The 15,058-nt window shown below is 40.1% G+C and overlaps 1 protein-coding gene across 1 annotated transcript in view; it reads left to right on the forward strand.

Annotated features, from left to right (window-relative positions):
* Positions 1-1,310: 1,310 nt before the first annotated feature.
* Positions 1,311-15,058, forward strand: part of dok4 (docking protein 4) — a 105,697-nt gene continuing 91,949 nt past the window's right edge. The window contains exon 1 of the mRNA XM_030162248.1: positions 1,311-1,603. The gene's annotated coding sequence lies outside the window, so the exon portion shown is untranslated. The remainder of the gene's footprint in view (positions 1,604-15,058) is intronic.

A 15,058-nucleotide genomic window follows, 5' to 3' on the forward strand; every position in this document is an offset into this window, starting at 1 on the left:
TGTGTCCTTCTTGTCCTCATGTGTCTTCTTTTGTGTTCTTCTTGTCCTCATGTGTCTTCTCTTGTGTCCTTCTTGTCCTCATCTGTCTTCTCTGGTGTCCTTCTTGTCTTCATGTGTCTTCTCTTGTGTCCTTCTTGTCCTCATGTATCTTCTCTGGTGTCCTTCTTCTCTTCATGTGTCTTCTCTTGTGTCCTTCTTGTCCTCATGTGTCTTCTCTTGTGTCCTTCTTGTCCTCATGTGTCTTCTCTGGTGTCCTTCTTCTCTTCATGTGTCTTCTCTTGTGTCCTTCTTCTTTTCATGTGTCTTCTCTTGTGTCCTTCTTCTCCTCATGTGTCCTTCTTGTCCTCATGTGTCTTCTCTTGTTGTCCTCATGTGTCTTCTCTTGTGTCCTTTTTGTCTTCATGTGTCTTCTCTTGTTGTCCTCATGTGTCTTCTCTTGTGTCCTTCTTCTCCTCATGTGTCTTCTCTTGTGTCCTTCTTTTTTCATGTGTCTCCTCATGTGTCCTTCTTGTCCTCATGTGTCTTCTCTTGTTGTCCTTATGTGTCTTCTCTGGTGTCCTTCTTCTCTTCATGTGTCTTCTCTTGTGTCCTTCTTGTCCTCATGTGTCTTCTCTTGTGTCCTTCTTGTCCTCATGTGTCTTCTCTGGTGTCCTTCTTCTCTTCATGTGTCTTCTCTTGTGTCCTTCTTCTTTTCATGTGTCTTCTCTTGTGTCCTTCTTGTCCTCATGTGTCTTCTCTTGTTGTCCTCATGTGTCTTCTCTTGTTGTCCTCATGTGTCTTCTCTTGTGTCCTTCTTGTCCTCATGTGTCCTTCTTGTCCTCATGTGTCTTCTCTTGTTGTCCTCATGTGTCTTCTCTTGTGTCCTTCTTCTCCTCATGTGTCTTCTCTTGTGTCCTTTTTGTCTTCATGTGTCTTCTCTTGTTGTCCTCATGTGTCTTCTCTTGTGTCCTTCTTCTCCTCATGTGTCTTTTCTTGTGTCCTTCTTGTCCTCATGTGTCTTCTCTTGTGTCCTTCTTGTCCTCATGTGTCTTCTCTGGTGTCCTTCTTCTCTTCATGTGTCTTCTCTTGTGTCCTTCTTTTTTCATGTGTCTCCTCATGTGTCCTTCTTGTCCTCATCTGTCTTCTCGGTGCTCCTTTGACGCACTGACCCTGCCTCCTGTGTGTGTGTGTGTGTGTGTGTGTGGGGGGGGGGGGGGGGGGGGGGGATGCGCGCTCTCCGGTTGGTTAGTAGATGGTTTACGGTAGGGGGCGGGGCCTGTTGGAGCGTGGTTGGCTGTCTGGGCGTGTTTAGTCTTTGTGTGTATGTGTTGTCCTCCTGTCGGGCTCCTGTCTGCTCCGGCACGGCACGGCACGGCCACCGCGCCGGGAGAAGCGTCAGAGCCGAGGCGGAGACGCGCAGAGCCGAGGCGGATACGGTTCGTCCGCGGTCCCGGTGGATTTTACTGGAGCGTCCGGTCTCGGAGGAGGGACAGCGGCACCGGTGGAGCCGCCGCAGCCGCAGAGAGGTCAGCGGAGGAGCGGAGGATTAAGACGGACAGACGCACCAGGACCCCGCCCGGACCGACCGCACCGGAACCGACACACCGACACAGCTGTCACCCAGGTAGGATGGACGGAGGACCGGGGACCGGGGACCGGGGACGGATTAAGGAGACACCGGGTCCGCAGCAGACACAGATGATATGGGTTAGAATATAAGGATCCAAACTTCAGTGATGGAGGATTAAACACTAGGCAAAATAAAACCAAAATAATAATAATAAAGATTATTCATATTTATATGGACTTTATGTATAATAAACATATGGACAGTTCAATCTGAATATACAGGTTTATGTGAGAAAAATAAACTAAACATTTACTGCATGTTTGAATTAAATGACTAGTTTCAAAACAACCACAGGGTGTTTTATGCTGTATATTCTCCTCACTATAGCTGCATTTTTAACTTTCTCTCGCTATATATTTTCTTATCTATTTGTATATATTTCTAAAATTCATATAGGAATAGACTCATTTCTGTTTTGAACTTTAACATGTTTCTTGTTTGTTTTATTATAATAATAAGAACTTGAGCGATAGATGATTAAAAACTGTGCAAAATAAAACCCAAAAATAACAATCATGAAGAATATATCTATATATAGACTATATATAACAGACATATGGAAAATTAAAACTGAGTGTAGAGCTTTATGTGAGGAAAGTGACTCAAAAATAAAACAACCTAAACATTTACTGCATATCTGAATTAAATGACTAGTTTTAAAACAACCACAGGGTGTTTTATGCTGTATATTCACCTCACTAGCTTCATTTTCAACTCTCTCTATATATATTCTCTTATCTATATGTCTATATTTCTAAAATTCATAAATAAATTGACTCATTTCTGCATTGAACTGTACCATGTTTCCTGTACGTTTTATTATAATAATAAAAACTTGAGCGATGGATGATTAAAAACTATGCAAAACAGAACAATAATAATAGTAATAAATATTATAGCTATATATAGGCTACATATAACAAACATTTGGTCAAATAAAATCTGAATATAGAGGTTAATGTGAGGAAAGTGACTAAAAAATAATAAATTAAAAAAACTAAACATTTATTGCATGTCTGTATTAAATAACTAGTTTTAAAACAACCACAGGGTGTTTTATGTTGTATATTCTCCTCACTATTGCTGCATTTTTAACTCTCTCTCTTTATATATTCTCTTATCTATATGTATATATTTCCTAAATTCATATAGGAATAGAACTTGTGGATTGAACTGTACCATGTTTTGCTGTAGTAACTTATAAAACCATGTCCTTTAATGAGAGACATATGCACGTATGTTGAAAAACACACACACACACACACACACACACACACACACACACACACAACACATTATATATATATAGTATTTTACATTTTAAGGATAAATATGAAGAAAACAACACAAAGATTCAGACTCTGCTCTTCCTGAATGCACAAATCTAACATGTTTTACAACTCTTAATCTACAAATCCAGTCAATCCATGAAATAATTCAAATAAAATGTAAGTTCTGAGCTCTTCATGTTCATTAGATTTGACCCATTTGGATGCTCACAGGTTCCGTAGTTACCGTAGAAACACCGTCAGCTTCTGTTATATTGGTTCACTAATAAAACACATGTCATTTGGCCAATTACATCCGTTATAGATGCTTGTTTTAATGTGTAGTTACCTCCGCCAAGGAGGTTATGTTTTTGCCAGGGTTTGTTTGTTTGTCTGTCTGTTTGTTTGTTTGTTTGTTTGTTTGTTTGTTTGTCTGTCTGTTAGTGTGCAACATAACTCAAAAAGTTATGGACAGATTTGGATGAAATTTTCAGGGTTTGTTGGAAATGTGATAAGGAAGAAATGATTAAATTTTGGTGGTGATCGGGGGTGGGGGGGCCCACGGGGGGGCCCATTTCCAACAAACCCTGAAAATTTCATCAAAATCTGTCCATAATTTTTTGAGTTATGTTGCACACTAATGGACAGACAAACAGACAGACAAACAAACAAACAAACCCTGGCAAAAACATAACCTCCTTGGCGTGGGGGGGCCCACGGGGGGGGCCACTGATCAGCCTTGGCGGAGGTCTGCGCTCTCCGAGTGCTTCTAGTTAATGATATGTTTTGCTGAAATGTCACTTTTTTCCCCTCAGTTTTCTCTGTTTTTATAAAATAAACTTTGAGTTTCCCCTGAAATTTTATGAACATCTATGTGATCAGTGAATGAAAAACAGGAAAATACTTGATTTTAAGTGAAAATGCAAAATACAGAGGACAATATTATATATTATTTATATTATAATGAATGATAAATGTTGAGGAAAAATTTATTTGGAAGTCGTCACAAAAATAATTCCTAGAGTTTAGAGGTTTAAGTTAAGTCACACTTTTTATTTTATTTACTTTTATTATAACTATCTGTCATTTAGTCACTTCAACACTTTTTTAAAAATATATTTTTGTATCTTTTTATTTTTCTATTGTGTTTGATGCTTAGATTTGTCTTGTGCTGCTGTATATTTTAATTCCTCCTCTTATCTTAAAGATGTTTTTAAGGATCATATTAACATGTAACTGATTAATGGATAAAATAATGTGCAGATGATGAAAAGAACTCGTAGTGTTTCACCATATTTACTGTTTTCTATTCCAACTTTCCTCCAGACTCTAGTTTCATTCTAAAAAGTGAGTTTCTCTAAGGGTGATGGAGTCCTTAATGACCAGGGTTCAGGTTCAGGTGAAGACCAGGACCATATTAACACATGGTCCTGATCCCTGTTGGCCCCCCATAGGGGCCCTATGCTAATATGTGTATGTTAACCCTTTAATGCCTTTTGTATCATATATGACACGTACACATCAAAGGCCTATAGTTACTTCACTAACAGCTAATTTAAGTTATTTTCTGCTTTTTTCCCAATTATTTTTTAAATATATATGTATTTTTATTTTGTTCTCAAATTTTTCCGTTATTACCTCCGCCAAGGAACGATGGAGGTTATGTATTCATCGGGGTTTGTTTGTTTGTTTGTCTGTTAGCAAGATAACTCAAAATTTATGGACGGATTTGGATGAAATTTTCAGTAAATGTTGATACTGGCACAAGGAACAAATAATTAAATTTTGGTGGTGATCGGGGGGGCTTTAGTAGTGCTTTTGTAGTTTCTATATAGATTTGTTTTATTTTGTTCTAGGATTTCTCAATCATTTTATGTTGATTTTATTATTTTACACTGAAAGTTTTAAATCATTTTTCAGATTTCTTTTTTATTTCATACTAAAAATTTTCAATAATTTTTTACAGATTTTTTTTATTTTGTACCAGAATTTGTACAGAAAATTAATTTGCGACCATTTGATATCTGTATTTGTGAATGTTTAAATGTCCCTCAGAGTGTTCATGTGCATGATGGTGTTCAACTGGACAGGAGAACGTTCATTTTCAACACTGAAACATAAAAATCCTCTTCGTGTCCCAAAGGGCAGGTTGGTTTGAACGGACTTTGACTTACGTTCATGGAAAATGATCCTGAAGACCAGGGACCTCAATCCAGTTGTAGTTGTGGGAGGGGCCCTGGTACACTGTTTTACCTGGGGGTCCTGGTGAAGACATCACATCACCTTAATTATCCTCCGTAGTTACCATGGAAACACCGTCATTTTCTACAACACTGATTCACTCAGTTTTCTCTCCTTTTGATATAATAACCTTCAACTTTAATCTGAGCTTTAATGAACATCTATATGATCAATGAGTTAAATACAGGAAAATACCCGATTTATACTGATATATATATATACAAAATACAGAAGATATTAGAAATAAATGGTGATAAATCACTTAAGAAAAGTTAAATATAGAAAAAATTTCATGTGGGAACTGACATAAAAGTAGTGTTTTATGTGTTTATGGTGTAAAACACGTACGGTTCATTTTTATCCGTAGTTTGAATAAAAACAAGCTTTAGTTTTTGGTTGAAGCTCAGACCAGTGAGTTCACAGTTGAAGCCCATACTTGGTGACTTTATGTTCTGGTGGTTGGATGTTCTGCTGGTTGGATGTTGTGGTGGTTGGATGTCCACCAGGGTCTGCTGTGAAACTGGAGCTTGTGTTTTGCTGATGCTAATGAACTGCCGCTCTGTGTGTTTTCTCAGCAGTCATAAAGTGATCCTGCTAATAAGTGAGTCTGATAATGGGGAGCAGAGGAGGAGTGGGGGGGGTATCCAGGGTGAACACTCACCACTGGGAACTGCAGTCTAATGAAGGCAGATGAGTCGGCTGTGGTTCTGCACATGGTTGAAGGCAGGGGTGTCAAACATGCGAACCGGGGGCCTAAACCGGCCCACCAAAGGGTCCAATCCGGTCCGCAGGATGAATGAGTGAAATATAAACATGACAGAGGTGTTTATGGGCAAGAATCTGGTAATATGATACACATCACAATACTAGGATCACGATAAGATATATTGCGATATATCATGATACTGTTAAAAAGGCAATTTTTTTTAGGTCATACTGAGCTGAATGTTGAACTGAACCTGCTTTAAGGTATTAGCATCACAAACAGGAGCGTTGATGACATCACAGCTGACTGCCAACTGTAGGACAAACACACCGTTAGCTTCAGAGGTCACTGTCATTGTCTAATTCAGTGGATCCCAACCACGGGGGTGTGAGCACAGGATGGGGGGGGGGGGGGGGGTCACCAAAAATCACAGACTCACTAGTTATTAGTACAAAGGAGGTGCAGCAGATTCTCCTCATGTGGAAATGAAGCGGTTGGACCATTACAGTGTTTTTAAAGACGCTGCGTAAGCTCTGATGTAGAACAGAGGCACAGACTCCACCCCCTCGGTGCACATTTGTTTTCGGGGGGGGGGGGGTGCAGCAGGTGGGAAAATATGAGCAGCAGGAGGCTCATGATGCCGTTAGTGGATCTTTGTCCAACACTGGTCTAAGTCATCCACTATGTGTCCAAAAGTCTGTGGACATGTTGAATCCAGGTGTTTGCTTTCTAACAGGGGTCTGAGATACAGGGGCACAGTGAGGATTTTACTACTGGGGGGGCCAAGCTGTAAATACTTGTATACGTGTGTGTGTGTGTGTGTGTGTATATATATATATATATATATTTATATATATATGACAGCTAATGCTGACGCTGTAGGCGTTGCCATGGGCAACAAGTCAAGAGCAGATGGTTTGAAAATGACAGGAAGTGTATGTCTGAAGTCATAACGTATGTACGTACTCAGAAAGAAATCAAATAATGGACTGAAACATGTAAACCAGGGTTTACGATTATCGCATTTCAGAAGTGCATACATCTGATTATGCTAATTATTGTATTCCTCCCAGTTATTGGATTTTTCTGCTCATGTAAACGGAGTCATTGATGGAATGACGTTCTTCTGTTTTATACATCAAACCTTTGTGTAAAACAGTCACTGTCAGCTTGAATAATCGTGATTATGTAATTATGTAATAATTGCAACGGGCCTACCTGTCATCCACACAACAGCCTGTTTGTGTTTCCATGTCAACGGGACGTAACAGCAGCTTCTGTCTTTGATTAACTGTAACCTGCGACTTTTACCGACGATGTTTGATGAAGACGGACGTACACACACTTTTCCACGACTGAACACACCTACTCAGCTAATGGATCAGCTGTCGCAGTTGTCATGCATGTATAATCTATAGCACTAATGGTCTACACAGACACACAGACACACACACACACACACACCTACACACACACACACACACACACATACACACACACCTACACACACACACACACACACACACACACACACACACACACTAATGGACAGCTCTTCTACACAGAAACCATTTACTGAATGATGAACATGGATGTTATTATTTTATTTGTATACAGTGTGTGTCCATGTCTGTGTATGTTCATGCATATTGATATCCCAGGATGCATCTGTTTGTGTGTATGTGTGTGTGTATGTGTGCTCAGTCTTGAGGTGAATAAGGAGAAAGGGGAGTACAGTGAGAAGGAGGAGGCTGTGGGGGTGCAGACAGAGGATGGGGGGTGTTCTTGTCTCCAGTGTTTTTGCTGCTCTAATTTGCTTTGACAGCAGCTCCGTTGGCTCCTTCTCTGAACAGGCCTTTACGGCGTACAGGGCGGATACACACACTAAGTATCTCCACTGTCTGTGCTTCAGCCTTTAATTGGTGCTGCTTCAGTAAGTTTCAAGTTGATTTGGTTGCTATGGCTCTTTAAAAAGCAAACAAGATTTCACCAAAGTGCTTCATAAAGACAAACATACTGTGTGTGTGTGTGTGTGTGTGTGTGTGCATAAACACATGTACAGTCCTAGAGGATCTTAAACACCTGTGATACTTACAGAACACTCTGAGTATCTGAGTCTTTAAAGTCGTCTTCAGTTCCGTCGTGGCCGTTGTGTGACTGACCCCCCCCCCTTTTTTTTGTCTGAGTGTGTGTGTTTCAGAGTTACACACATATAGAGTGTGTGGAATGGGGGGTTAAAGACACACTGGGGGCAGACGGATGATAGGACCGATCAGGGTAGATGGATAAGGACAGAGCAGGGAATGACACAATATTGTGACAGATGGCTGCAGGACAGTAGATAGTATGTCATCATGTAGCACCCAATGGGCGTCATATGTCAGCTGTCACTGCAAGATGTAGACTGCCCCCCCCCCCCCCCCCACATGGGTTCTACTGGGAATGGAAATGCATGTTGAATATTAATATGAGCTCAGACTGGTGAAATAAAACTATTTTCTCCAGTTTCAGACAGAACTGGACTGAGATCAGGGCCCAGAGAGGTGGAGAAAACAGAGTTACCACACTTCCACAGACTCCTGTTATAATGTGAAACATAGACCTACGTCTGGGTTCTGGAGGTGGGGCCAATAGTTCCAAACATTGAGTATGGCGGCGTCGGAACACTCATTTCTATTGCTGGTGATCTAGCAACACCAGTGATAAATTAATGGCCCAATCCCAGTTCACCCCTTGGCCCCTCCCCCTTGCCCTTACATGTTCAGGTCCTTTTATTGTCCGTTGGAGGTTCTGATGGTCTCCTTTAGGTTGAGGGGACATTCTCCCTCTGTCCTCCACTGGTGTCATATGCCGCGTTTCCACTACGTGGTATCGGCTCAACTCGACTTGACTCGACTCGGCCTTTTTGCGTTTCCATTACAAAAAAGGACCTGGAATCTGGTACCCGGTACTAGTTTTTTGGTATCACCTCCGCCAAGGTTCCAAGACTGGGGAACAGATACTAAAATGTGACGTATAAACACAGCAGAACACTGATTGGTCAGAGAGTTGTCTCTGTGACCCGCCCTTTTTACAAAAACCAGATGTGGAAGTTTACAGTAAATATAGCGGCAGGTTAATTCACATGATAACAGCCCCAAAAAACTACACCATTCAGTCCGGAGATTCAGTCTGTGGTGGTCAACGTAAAAATTCAGCATGAGTTTGACGAGAGAACAGGCAACGAGCGAGTTTATCAGCAACTCTCTGAGCAGACGACACGGAAGTAACGCACCGCATCACTATGATGTCCAGGTACTGTAAAGTCAGTAGTGTCCTAAGATAAGATAAGATAAGATAAGATATTCCTTTATTGATCCCACAATGGGGAAATTCACAGTGTTAACAGCAGCATAGAAACATACACATAGACATACACATTCACGTAAAACAGTCATATAAATTTGAATAAAAGAAAAAAGTGTTTAAAAAACTGTAATGGAAACAGTCTCCAGGAATAGGACCTGGTACCTGAGTCGAGTCGAGCTGGTTCCACGTAGTGGAAACACGGCAATAGTTCCACTCATCTTCCATGAAGGTCTTCATCAGTAAACCCACCTCTAGTGTTTGACTGAGGTACTGCAGTGGTCCAGTGGGTGTTGGACTAGTAAACACTGAGTAAACACTGGGGGGTAAACTCCTGGACTATAGATGGAGTTTATGTAGAATTGATGGTTGGGTTTGATTTCAGTAAATAAAGTTGTTAATGAAGTGGATGGGTTGGTGTTTTAGTTTGAATGGATCCTAATGAGTGCAGGCAGATTACAGTAGAGCAGCTGGAGCACCAGGAGGATCATGGGTAATGTCTGTTTCTGTCTGTTTGGGAAAGGGAGCACACAGCAAAGGATTGTGGGTGCAATCTGATTCTGGTTGACTGGCCTTGACAGAGGGGAGAGAGAGAGAGAGAGAGAGAGAGAGAGAGAGAGAGAGAGAGAGAGAGAGAGAGAGAGAGAGAGAGAGAGAGAGAGAGAGAGAGAGAGAGAGAGAGAGAGAGAGAGAGAGAGAGAGAGAGAGGAGAGAGAGAGAGAGAGAGAGAGAGAGAGAGAGGAGAGAGAGAGAGAGAGAGAGAGAGAGAGAGAGAGAGAGAGAGACACTCACACACAGAGTAGATGTCCTGTAATTAGTGCTCAAGGCCAACTCACTGCCACATTCCACATCTGTAAATGACCCTGTGTCTGTCTGTCTGTCTGTCTGTCTGTCTGTCTGTCTCTGTGTCTATGTCTCTTATCCTTGTGTTAAATTTTGCTCAGTCTCCAGTTGTTTCCACATCACAGCGTCCAAACCTCCACAAAGAGACAAAGGCCTCCTCCTCCTCCTCCTCCTCCTCCTCCTCCTCCTCCTCCTCCTCCTCCTCCTCCTCCTCCTCTACTTAAATATATAGTTTTAGTTTTAATATATTCATACATAATCATAATCCATGCACCTTGTTTTTAATTTGACCTTGTATATATCCTTTATTACTCACAGTCTATATGTCCTTATATGTTATATGTATTTATTTTATCTGTAGTATACAGGTTTTTTTTTTATATATATTTTAGTACTATTTGTATATTTTAGTATTATTTTTGTATATTGTTGATATTTGTGATATTTTTAATACAGTCTGATAAACTGATTTTCATCGACTGATAAACAGGGCTGAATACAGAACGATAAAGAACTGAACTGTTCAGGAACACAACTGTTCTGACCCTAAAACACACAGTAAAACAAAACCACTGAAGAAAAGGAACACAAGTACATACAGCAGCTTTAATGAACCTGAAACAGACACAGATTCACAGCAGAACCTTTACCTGGAACCAGGGCTCAGGGCTTAAAGGGTTAAGTTTTCTTCAAAAAATCTGTTATAAATGGGGCTAATAGTATCACAGGACCTCCATCATCATTAGTACAGGTTAGTACTAGTCCCACATAAGTAACTATTGTTAACCAAACTCAACTCAGTTTAGTTTTTCTGTAGTAATTGTCAGTTTGTAAACTACACAGTTAAGGTGCAGGTCCAGTTTATTTCCATAACACATTTAAAACAGTGTCTAAAGTGCCGTACAAATCTGCAGATTCAAATGCAAGATATATTTTTAAAAAAACCTAGTAAAATAAGAATAAATTCAACATATACTAAAACTGATAAAGAACAGATAATACGATAAATATCATCTAAAAACACAACCAGAAGATAAAACGAATTTAAAAAAAAGTCACATACTTGTTTTAAAACCAGTTAAAATCTGTGCATTAAATTGTTCAGTGGACTGTGCACTGGTCACATGGTCTACTTTAGTTTCCAATTTACAGAAACTACACAGAGTCCGTTTACATGAGCATAAAAATCCGATAACTGGGACTAAGCCGATAAATGCTGTAATCAGATACGACGCGTTTGCAGTCACTTGACGATAATCGTAAACCCTGGTTTACATGTTTACATCCATTATTTGATTTCTTTCAGAGTTCGTACATACGTTATGACGTCAGACGTACACTTCCTGCCATTTTCCAAATATCCGGTCTTGTCTTGTTACCATGGCAACGCCTACGGTGTCAGCGTTAGCTGTCCTAATGTGGGAGGAGCTAATAAGACGACAGAATAAGTCACATGTTGGTGCTATCCTTCATTGCCTTTCATTGTTTGTTTACCTTTTTCCTTCGACTCACGGTGTCGCAGCGTAACTTCAGTTTATATGATTAATTTAATGTAAAAAAAAACTAAATAAATCAGATGAACCTGTTTCCATGTGTGAACACATTGGAATATTGGGGAAGAATCTAGGTGTGTTAATCTGATTTATTATAATCAGATTACTGCTGTTGTCAGATAAAGCCGATGAGATTATCTTGTTTACATGATCAATAGTAATCGGATTACTTCAGAAATTGGATAATGACCAGAGTATTGGTGTGGATGTAAAAGGACTCAGTGATTTTTAAAGGAAAGTAATGAAGTGTTTTCAGTTTCAGAGGTGAATCAGAAAAAGGCAGAACCCTAGTATCCGCCATAGTTTTTCTTATTATCTGCTCTGTGTGTGTGTGTGTGTGTGTGTGTGTGTGTGAGGGTGTGTGAGGGTGTGTGTGTGTGTGTGTTCAGACATTTCCTGCACAGTTTTGTTTATTGTGTCCAAACCTTGGTCTAACTGTATGTTTTCTGCTTTGGTGTCACGGCCTGTCACACTTTGACAGTGAGTCGTGTGGGCAGGTTCAGTGTGTGTGCGATCACTGACCTTTATTTAAAATCCATTAACTTACTGTGTGTGTGTGTGTGTGTGTGTGTGTGTGTGTGTGTGTGTGTGTGTGTGTGTGTGTGTGGGCAGACTTATCCCTGCAGATTCAGATCAGTTTCTGAGACGGTTCAGGCGTCGTTATGATGCTGTGATAAGGAAAGATGTGAAGCGGTTCTAGCGTAACAGGCCTGTTTTACTCCTACCGCCCTGATGATGATTATGGGATGGCGTCGATAAAGCAGCTGCTGACTGTGTGTCTGTGTTTGGGAGGCATGACTGCAGACAACAAGAGGAATTTGAAGGAATGTTCTGGCGTTTTGGTCAAGTCATTGGTTTGTGTTTTCAGAACCAGATGAACAGATTATTAACATTTTTAACGACACGCCCGTAGCTTTGAGCCTTAAAACAAATACTGGCAGAAACACCCTCAGCATCTAAAGCCTGATCAGTATTACATCTATTAACCCTTTATCGGGCAAGTGACTATTTGTGCTCATTTCCGCAAACATTAAATATGGGTCCAGTCCTGAGCCTCAGGTCCAGATGTTGGTTTGGATTCAGACAGATTTTGCTGTAAATAGTGAATATGAGTGATTTTTATCAGTTTATGACCTTAGAACAGTTGTTTTATTGCATGTGTTTACTTTTTACCAAGTGCTACTCAGATGTTTTATGGCAAGAGGAGGGAGACTGTTGTCACGGCAACCAACCAGGAGGTAGGTGACGATGTCCAATAACACACTAAGGTTGAATAGTTGATTTTCAGAATATTACAATGGGTGCCTTATAAAGGGTTCAAGGTTTCCATATCTATTACACAAATACACATTTTAAATATGGCCATCAGTCCCATTTTGTCTGAACAAATATAAGTTTCAAGTTTGTCGTGTGTGTTCAGGTACAAGTACCATGGCAATGAAACACAGTGTGCCCTGGCTCTCTCTCTGCCCAGTATTGAAAAATAAATAACAAACAAATAACAATAACAATCACAGCAACAATAAAAAATACTTAACAATGAATAGCACTAGCCCTCCTATTGTAATGTAAAACACAAAATAAATAAATACAGTTCTAAAAACTGAAAGTCAGGCTGCAGGTTCCCAGTTACCTCCTTCTAGCTGAGCTGCTGTTCAGAAGCCGTGTAGCCTGAGGAAAAAAAAACTGTCTTTGAAGAGAGTAGTCTGGGTTTTGATACTTTGTAAACGTAAAATGTAAGATGAAATGTCATGAATATTTGATTCAACATGACTTCTCTGCATGTCGTCATAAAGTTGACGTGTTGTTTAAAGGGGCTATAAGCGGTATTTCAGCTTTTAATATTAAAAAATAGGACCAAGGCTCCTGTGGTCCAACGGTATATTTAAATTCATGAATTGACATTTGTTTGACCTTCCAAGGTCACTGAAGGTCAAAGGTCATGGCACCAAATGAAAGCCCATATGTGACTTCCTATCTATTGCCAATAGTAAATATATCAGTATCTTCAACCGTGTTGAAGTTCTAACACTTTGAAATATGTCCCATTAGAAACCAATGGGGATTTTAAAAATTTCAATTCAAAAACCAATATTTCCCAGTTCTTTGAACAAACATGGTAGACCTTACCCCAAAGAAGTTCCACAACAAATATCAAGTCATGACAGAGGGTTTCAGAGAAGAAGATTCTTGAAAAATTGTTTATGGATGATGGACAGCTGATACCAATAGTCCATCGGAGCGTTGGGCTGTTGGACTAAAAATCCCCTAAAATGAGCATTAGAGTGTTTAGAATAAATACTTCTGAAATTCTGCCACATTTAATTTGTAGACATATGAACTGAATATATTTACAGTGAAAGGCTGGGGGGGGGGGGATGTCGCGTTATGTGACCACTAGAGGGAGTAGTGAGTCACTCTAACGGTGAAAAAAACTAACGCCACTGGGCCTTGGACCAAAGCCTCAGAAAGTGATCAGACTGGATGAGAACCATTAAGAAACAACTTTTAGAGTCAGTGAAAGTGACTGAAAATGTTGAATCAATGTTGTTGTTTCCTCTGAACTGAATTATAAATGAAAGACTGGAGTTGGATGGAAATGTCAGCATTTGAGGCCTAGGAAAGTATAAAGTTATTATGGGATGTTCTTATCGTTGCTAAGTTTCCGTTTGTTGATCCGTGGTTCAGACTAAATTGTGACAGTTCTGATCTTGTTTGTTGGATTCAAACAGATCTTTAGTTCAGCTACTGACAACACAAACTGAACAGGAAGCAGAGGTTTAGTGGTTTTACTGGGGCTACAAACAGAGCTAAGCTAACAGAGCTGAGCTAACAGATCTTAGCTAACAGAGCTAAGCTAACAGAGCTGAGCTAAGAGAGCTAAGCTAACAGGGCTGAGCTAAGAGAGCTAAGCTAACAGAGCTAAGCTAACAGAGCTGAGCAAAGAGAGCTAAGCTAACAGAGCTAAGCTAACAGAGCTGAGCAAAGAGAGCTAAGCTAACAGAGCAAAGCCAACAGAGCTGAGCTAACCAAGCTAAGTTAAAAGAGCTGAGCTAACAGAGTTAAGCTAACAGAGCTGAGCTAACAGAGCTATAATGTATCGCCTGATGCTGCACATGAAGATCATAAGACACAGTGTTATTATAAGTGACTGTTAAAATAAGTGTCTATGAGTGAAGAGTCTTTGAAGAAGAAAACTTGCTGATTCCATAAAACAGATGTGATTAAACAATGGGTTTTATACTTTATATAACGAATGATACAGTTGGTGGATACATAGGGTTGATTTGCTGGTGGTTTTGGTCCTATGTGTGTTCTGATACAAGACCCCCCCCCCCCCCCACACACACACACACACACACACACATGCAGACATGTGTTTTTCCCTTGTATGAACAGTCATGTGTAAATATCTACAGTATGTATGTATGTATGTATGTATGTATGTATTGAATTTATGAGTATGAAAACTGATGCTGTAAAATGTGTTGTT

Source organism: Sphaeramia orbicularis, chromosome 3 (genome assembly GCF_902148855.1).
Source record: "Sphaeramia orbicularis chromosome 3, fSphaOr1.1, whole genome shotgun sequence".
NCBI lineage: Eukaryota > Metazoa > Chordata > Actinopteri > Kurtiformes > Apogonidae > Sphaeramia > Sphaeramia orbicularis.